The 8,144-nt window shown below is 42.8% G+C and overlaps 1 long non-coding RNA gene across 1 annotated transcript; it reads left to right on the top strand.

The window, feature by feature from the left end:
• Nucleotides 1-2,559: 2,559 nt before the first annotated feature.
• On the top strand, nt 2,560-6,477 carry LOC128914905 (uncharacterized). The gene is made up of 3 exons (XR_008468464.1): nt 2,560-2,778; nt 3,407-3,500; nt 5,714-6,477. It is a non-coding gene; the product is annotated as an uncharacterized LOC128914905 (long non-coding RNA).
• Nucleotides 6,478-8,144: the final 1,667 nt, after the last annotated feature.

Here is an 8,144-nt window from a genome sequence, read left to right as displayed (position 1 = left end):
TTTTCCAGGGTATCGGCACGTAGGGGATGGGTTTGCAGTGCTCCACAGGAGAGGTCTCAGGCGTCGGGAATGTGGCTTTTCCCATGCTTTTGTGAGGCTGCGTTGCTGATAACAGGCTTCGCCGGTCGCAGCCTGTAATCAGAGCAGAAGCTGCACGCAAGCGAATGCTCTGTAACTCCACCGGGCTGATAAAGAGGAACAGGCTCCAATTAAACACTGACAATTTACTCCTGTTTGTTGTGGTACGCAGTGTCCTGAACACGGGCAGCCCGCAGCTCGGAGCACCTAAAACCCGACCCAGAGCTTTAAACAGTGAGGCAGTGCCGTGCTGCTGCTGTGCGTGGAAGAAGAAATTGGATATTGCTGGGTGGTGTTTGTTTTCTTTTTCATTTTAATCCCCTTTCTGGCTATTAGCTTTTTATACAGTCGATTTCTACATCAGCTGAAGCCGCTGTTGGCATATGGGACCATCCCCGGTACGACAGCTCCGTTATAACCGTGCTTCCCAGAACTGAGTTTGGCCTCAAGTCTGCTCCATAATGTCCTATTAATTCATTATTCATTGTTAGAGAGAGCCCAGATGTGAGTGCAGAACCGACTGCTTGGTTGTTTCTGAGCGATTTGGCTAAGCGGTGCCAATTATTTCTTGGTATCATTTTAAAGAATTTTGGTTCCCAGATGGAAGAAAACTGCAGGGCATCTTCGAAGAAAAAGTGAAAAATAGTATTAATAGCCTATTTTTATTAGTAGAGAAAAGAAAGACCTTTCAGTTAAAGGCTTCCGATTATTAAAAAAAAAAGGAAATTTCAACCGAAGAGAGAACTTACTGTTTTGAAAGAGTTTGCTGGGTGGAGATGTGAAGCTGAAAGGATCTTGTGCAACTCTGCTTTTTAGGTCTAGTACTAAATTCCCCCATTTAGTCCTTTATGTTACCACAGGAAAATCGCTGACAATTGCTGAGGAAACGACTGATTTCTGGACTAGCCGAAAGCACGTGGCATCTTCCAGGATCAGACCCTGACATTTCTGTCTCTAATCTTTGTCCAGAGAGCTGATATTTCTGTAATTCTTCTCATCCTCCAAGTCCTCTGTAAGCGTTAAGTATTTTCGCATACAGCAAATGGAACAATAACGGAGGACTTAATTTCCCCATCTGTCAACTAGTCCTGAACAAATTGTACATCTTTCTCTTCAGAGAGAAATCTTAGGTAAATTAAAAGCTTTAGTGTTCATTTTCATGTAACAGAGGTTCTGAAAGAAATTCTGTCATCACATTTCTAGCTGAATTTTTTTTTTTTAAACATGCTACAAATCATGGAAGACATGTTTGTTTGTTTGTTTGTTTTTAACTCGGAGATGGTGGCTCTGTCTTGGGTAACCTTGGCTCACACTGCCCCAAAGTAATGCACATCGCGAGGTCGAAGCCTGAATTTTGGGGGAGCCGATGCTGTTGGTTAAGGATGGTTAGCAGTGTTGGTAAGGGAAAACTGCAACCGGGGGGCTTCGGAGAGGTTGCTCCAACGGTGCAAAGCTCAAGGGCCATAAGCCTGTGGTGATGCTGCGTGCCCCGTTCTGCCCCGCTGAGGACGGCTGAGCACAGGCTGGTCTTTGTTGCTTCCCAGCGAGGCAGACAGCGTATGGTGTGATGCTGTTTGTCTTGGGCTCGACCCTCCCAGGCCGTACTCCAGTGAACAACGCTACTGACGTTATTGGAGGGTGTGCGTATGGGTCCTGATACGTTGCTTAAAAACACGTTGGTGGGCTTTCGCATTTGCAGGACTTGTTGGTGTTGACTCTGTGCAGGTGATGGCAGCCCTAGGCCACGTATTTCTGCTCTCTTGCCCCTTAACCCTGCCTCTGGAGCAGTTTATAACAAAGGAGGTGCTTTTGGGTGCAGGTTTCCTCCTTCTCCTATATGCAAGTAAGGTTTGTGCTTACTTTCTTGCAGATGTTGTCCATCCCCCACCTTGTCGCCGCCCCAGCTGGCAGGCTCAGATAAGGGATGAATGGAGAGATAAGAAGCTCTTTTCCTTCTCCTCCCTCATCTGGAGCACCAGCAAATGGTGAGGCTCTGCTTTCAAAATCCCACAAGCTCTGTTAAATACATGGGAAAGTGGCTCCCAAAATGAAACAGGTCACACACAGCCCCGCTCTCTGGAAGACAGATTCATCAAATACAAATCTCTGTTGAAAGAAATGAAATGAGGAAAAAAAATTAGAAGCAGGTTCCCCTTCTCTTCAGCACCCCACCGTGTCTCTTGGGAAGCCACCCTTGAAGCTCCCGAATAGGTTTACCTTGAGCAAAAACCCTATTATGTGACGTGGCAAAGACACGCCCTGAAAGAGACAGGTTGGAATTTATCTCTGGAGCTATTTCCACTGCAAAACAAAAGGTTTTCTGTGATAGTCCAGAACAAGTGCCAGTTAAAGGGTATGAACTCTTTTCATACTGTGTTCTACTGCAGAATATTACTAGCAAGGTTCATACAAGCCATTGGGAGCTTTTTGCGCCCTTCTGAATTAGGCAGGCTGAGGCAACGTGGTGGTGTAGTCCAGCAAATTGAGAAAGCAGGGCAGATGATAACTTTTTCTTATCATCTGTCGGCTTATCCCTCGGCAACGCGTTTTTAGAGTGACATCCATGGATGCAGCAATGCATTCATAACGGGACTTGAAATAGCAGAGCACAAGGAAACTGTGGCAGGGCTCTGGCAGGAATCCTCTGGGCTTTACGGCTGGTGTGATTTCTGCTGCAACATGTGCTGCCTTACAAAGGAGGTATGATAGCTTCATCACACCAGTGATAATGAAGTAGAAGAGGACATAAAGAGGCAGCTATTGACTGGCGCGGGTCTTCCCTGCGCTGAGCCTCAGCGTCAGAAGCTGCCGCCGCTGCGATTCCAGTGTCGGTATCCATAGCACGAGCTTTAGAGCGGATCAGGTTCAAGTATTTTTGCTGGGTTGTGCCGTCTACTCGCTAGCTTGTGCTGCCAGTAGAGCTGCAGCGGGGATAAATTATGATGTCAAAACAGAGAGATGTTGTCACACAACCATCTCCCCGTCTGGGGTCAAGGTTCTGCTTTATAGCTTGGAAACCCATTAGTCCATTTGAAAGCATATGGCCAAGAACAGTCAAAAAAAAAAGTCTTGTGTGTTTGGGTCAGAGCTACAGACAAAAGGCTCTTTGTGCTAAGAGCTGACAATGACAAATAAAGAGGAACCTGTTGATCTAGGAGAGAAATGGAGGATTATGAAAAGATCACATGGTGAGAAAAAGACCTTGGCTGTTTGTCTGGATGTCAGTCTCGCCTGTCATTAAAATGCTTTCTGCAGCTACGGCATATTTGTTAATAGAAAATCTGTCTCCTGCTCATGTGGTTGTTTTTTTTTTTTTTTTTTTCCCTAGCCTACAAAATGCTACCTGTGCCTAAATGTGCCGCCCTCACAAGACCACATCAGAGAGGTGATATGCTCTTCACTGGATCCTCGCCATGTGTTAGGTATTACACAGAATAATTAATGTTTGCAAGTATCTCTGATAGCACTGGGAGCACTAGAAACAGTAAATGCTTAAAATTAGTGTCTCTCCAGCCATGATACATAAATACAGGACACAAAGAAAACCCAGTAACAAACCCACTATAATTCAACAAAGTTATTGGAAGTAAACCAAAAACTATGTCTAATGCTAATAATAAGCATATTTCCCAAAGGTAACATTTGATTTCTATCCAAAGCCAAACATATTTGAAGCTCTGCCTGAATGTCGTTGCGGAGCAGATTAACTGGGACAGTTTAATCTGCGAATAACTTTGTAAAGCCTTCAGCCAACTCTGAAGAAATAGCAACAGTCTTGACAAGACTGGGCTACAAAACACTTCACAGATAATGCGTTTTTTTCACAGTAAGTCTGGAGAAAACAGAGAATGGCTTTGGTTTTGTGGCACGCACATCTGGCAAGTGTGTATTTCTGATCGGTGTGCAGAGAACATGCTGAACAGAAATATTTATATTGAACATTGATGGGCTGCCTAAAATGACCTCCAGAGTCTATGAAGTGCACCATAGATTTTTAAAAAATCTATTATAGCCCATTATGTTCTGGAATGTATCCGAGTCCATCATCGCAGAGAGCGCCAGCAACTCTGCATTTGCTGTAGTGGAGGAGACCTATGGAAACGCGTTTAATTCAAAATAAACGGGGGGTGGGGAGGAAATAACAGCATGTTTTTTCTCTGGTTTTATTTATCTTCACAGCTGAAGAGACTGCAACGGGAAGGTGACTGGAAAATGAAACACAAAGGGAAAGGTCCCTTGCTGTTCTTTAAGCACTGGTTTGAAATCAATGCAGATAATGCACTTGGAAGGACTGTCTCATTTACTGGTTTTCAGTAAATTGCTGGGCTGTGCTTCCCAGTGATAATGTGATAGTCATGTCTGTGCCAGTAAGAATATAATTTAAAAAATAATTAAAAAAAGGTAAAAAAAAAAATCCCCCAACCAGCGTGCAATTCCTTGCAAGCAGCATTTGTATAGTTTAGCCTGGGATGCCCTGAATTCTATACACTGACCAAGAAACATCTCGGGCTGCTGGTTATCCCTCCTGGTGGTACAGCGCATTTCTCAGTTCTCTGCAGCTTGTTCCAGAGACGCAACAAACTGTACTTAAATACGGTATCCTCCTGCGGCGCGAAATGCCCGCTCCTGCCCACTACAGCCTGGCACAGCCAAGGTGTTTTCTAACCACTGCTCTTCCTTCTACCTTGGCCATCTTGATTTTTCACCGCTGGTAGTCGGTGATACACTCACAGTGACTTCAGTGCTACTGGATTAGGTTTAGGGTCCAATTATCCTCATTAAAAGTATAAACTAATAATTCATGGTTCAAAGTAGGTTTGCTATGGACAGCACCACTAGGGATTTAGCGCATGATACTGGAGTTGGTGCTTAACGTTTTCTTTTAATAATATTTTTTTAACTGGAGGCAGACCTATTTATATATGCTTTGGGAGAATAATTTTATGGGTAAATATGATCTTTATTAATATTTTTTTTGTTAATTCATTGATGTTAGTAAAGAGCTTTGAAGATGAAAGCACTGTATGCAATAAATATTAAGATTATTCCAACTTATTTTAATGTTGCCAGCATTCCAGCTCCATCATGTTTCATCCAAGAATCTCAAAGTACTTTCCAAATGGTAATTAATTTCCTCTCAACAGTCCAGGGAGATACCTATTATTATCATCCCCATTTCACAAAGGAGTCATTCCGAGCGCATTCTACCCCATGACTTGGTCAAAATCGGGGAATATGGCAGGAGTCTATTTGGCAGTGATCCAAAATATTCCTGACTCCCGTTCTCCTGTTCTTGTTGCTAGACAGCATTCCCTTCTTGGGAGTGGGCTGTGACACTCACCCGCATGGTGCTTGCCTGCCTTCCTCAGGTGCTTCTACTGGTAGCTCTTAAAACAAAACAAAATAGACAACGATAACATGCCACACCCAGGACAGGTGAGGAAATAAAACTCTTCAAAATCAGCATTATCACAGTTATTAGTTTTACTGAGTGGGCTAGGCTGAATTTTCAGCATCTTTTCAGATGCAAGAGTAAACCTTGACTGGATGCTATTTTAGAGTCCTACTGTAGAGTCATAATCTTATAAGCCATACTCAAATGACAATTAACATACAAACATTTTCTCAAATGCAGACGGTGGTTCGAGAGTGCAAGGAAGCGCGAAAGATGTGAGCTAAACAGCATGTGCTGCAGCTGAAACTTCTTCTAAGAACACTCTCCCCAAACCAGAGGCTAAGTTAATGGTGAGACGAGAAGACCATTTAGAGACAGCATGACTCCAGCAATCCATGAGAACAATGCAAAGTTAAAAAATAGCAGTATTGACTGGTGGAAAAACAACATACATATAATTTTCAGGTAATTACTACAGTATAATTAGCTCTGTTGGTTTTGTATGAGCCATCTGAAATGAACTCTACTTGCTATTGGAACTCAACTTTACTTACAGTGTTCCGATGACTACAGTGATTCTTTAGAAATAGTGAGTAGGTAAAAAATAAAGATGTGAGTACTTTATACCAGATACCATCTTTGTGCCGGCGGGCACAGCCTCGCTGCTGGCATTTTATTCAGCATTTCATCCACCCCTACTCTGAACCACTGTAGGCAAGATAGGAGCTAAAGAACTGGAGAAGATGAGCATAATCTGCTCCTATACTGTCTACATTACTACCATGTGTGGTCCATAATGGAAATTGTAGGACAGGGAGGAGGAAAGAGACTCAAGTTGTAACAGGTCTCTGTCTTTTTCTAAATCACTGTATGTGACCGATGCCCCATGCAGAATTGCTATAAATTAGGATTGTATGAAAATGTGGGTATTTTACATGTACTGTGCAAGTTGGAGGAAAAGGGAGAGTAACATGTAACATCATAACAAGGACTTACTCTCAGGCAACGTTCTGAAAAATTTAGCACCTTCGTTTTTTTATTATTTTACTTTTTTTTTTGCCATGGAACTTGGCTTATTAGGAGTTATTTAGTATCTGTAGAAAGTAACTTCTTAAGCTCTGGGTCCTTTCAGTCTTACATAAAATCACTTTAATTGGAACGAAAAAGTTTATCAGAGTTAAAACCTGGTTTTGTTGATGCTGGAAGTCTGTACAGCTTAATTAAAAGTCTGCCTCACCTCTTGGAAGATATTTTGGAAATAGATGTAGCTTTCTGTAGTTTTCCGTCCTTGCATTTGAATAGCTCTTGGCCGGTATCAAGCTTCTGAACCATCTGACGCTCCAGGTTATTACTTGGGTTTGGTACGGCATCATGCACTTCACAGCTCGCTATGGATCAGCAGCCGCCTGTTGCAGTTGCTTTTTACTCCTTCTTGTTCTGCATCAACACATTATGAAAATGGGTGCTAACGACAAAAAATCCCAATTGTGATTCAGCAAAGTGGAATTTTGTTGACAAAAATCTGGATTCAACTCAGCCGAATGAAATGCTTTTACAAGTGTAGATGAGTGTCTCAGGAATGACCATTTCTCAGAGAAAAAACTATTCTAGCTTTAATTTAAAAAAAAAAAAAAAAAAGACGAAAAAGATAGCAATTCAAATAAAAACCCAGAGAAAAGTGAACAAAGGTACTTACAGAACTAGATTCATTCAACAGTGGCAGTTTTCCTGGAATAAAAGTTACAGAAGTTAATGTTAGGTAAGTTAAACCAAACGCTGCAAGGCCAGCAGGATGCTTTTACCTTCTCAGCTTGGCCTGCCTGTCCCGCGTCCGCCTCATTTCGATGCAGAAAGCAGCCCCCTACGACAGCAAACTCCTCTAGTGTAAATGAGTTCTGCTGTTGAGAAAACTGTCGTTATGTATAAAATTAAACAAGGCGTTTTTCATGCTACCTCTGTGCCTGGTTTGGAGGTAAGCCGGGCACTTTTCTTTCCCTGCGCCCGTGCTCGATGAAGGTGCAAAACCTGAAAGGGTTTGATTGCAAGCGACGGCCGTGATCCGTTGGCTCTGTGCAGTGGGGTCAGGCACCCGTGGCGAGGCTGAGCCCCAGGGGAGACAAGCCGGGAGACCCCATTCTGTTCATCCTCACCTTAAAACCTAGTCTCCATTTGCCATGCCTGATACTTCATTTGACACAGTCCAAATATAGAAGAGCTTAATTATGAAGGACAGGCCCTAAGAACGTTAGCGGAGTGCTCTGAGCAAGCACATATCAGCCATTGATATTGGAGCGGAAAAGGCTAAGCAAATAGTTTTAAAGAATGGGCTAATTGTTGTGCCTATTACCATTGTCTTGCAGCTGCAAAGCTTTGTATAGCAGTAAAGTACATCGGGAGCTGAGCTTGACTTGGAATGTGTAATTCCAAGCAGGGAATACAATATCCAGGGCATTTAAATATCAAGGAAGGCAATTAAAATTTTTAAAGATTTGCAAAAATGGCACTGGGGAAAGAGTTTGTGTCGTGGCCATGGGAGGCTTTGAGTACTTGGTGGTGTAAACTGCATTCATATGTGTACAGCAACAAGGCAAGTTGATATTTAAGAACTGAAAAAACAGGAAATACGCAAATGAAGCTGGGATGTGTCACGCTGTAACGCTGCATATGTAAT

Source organism: Rissa tridactyla, chromosome 9 (assembly GCF_028500815.1).
Source record: "Rissa tridactyla isolate bRisTri1 chromosome 9, bRisTri1.patW.cur.20221130, whole genome shotgun sequence".
Classification (NCBI taxonomy): Eukaryota; Metazoa; Chordata; class Aves; order Charadriiformes; family Laridae; genus Rissa; species Rissa tridactyla.
The sequence above is the reverse complement of the archived record's forward strand: the minus strand, read 5'-3'. Positions and strand labels throughout refer to the sequence as shown.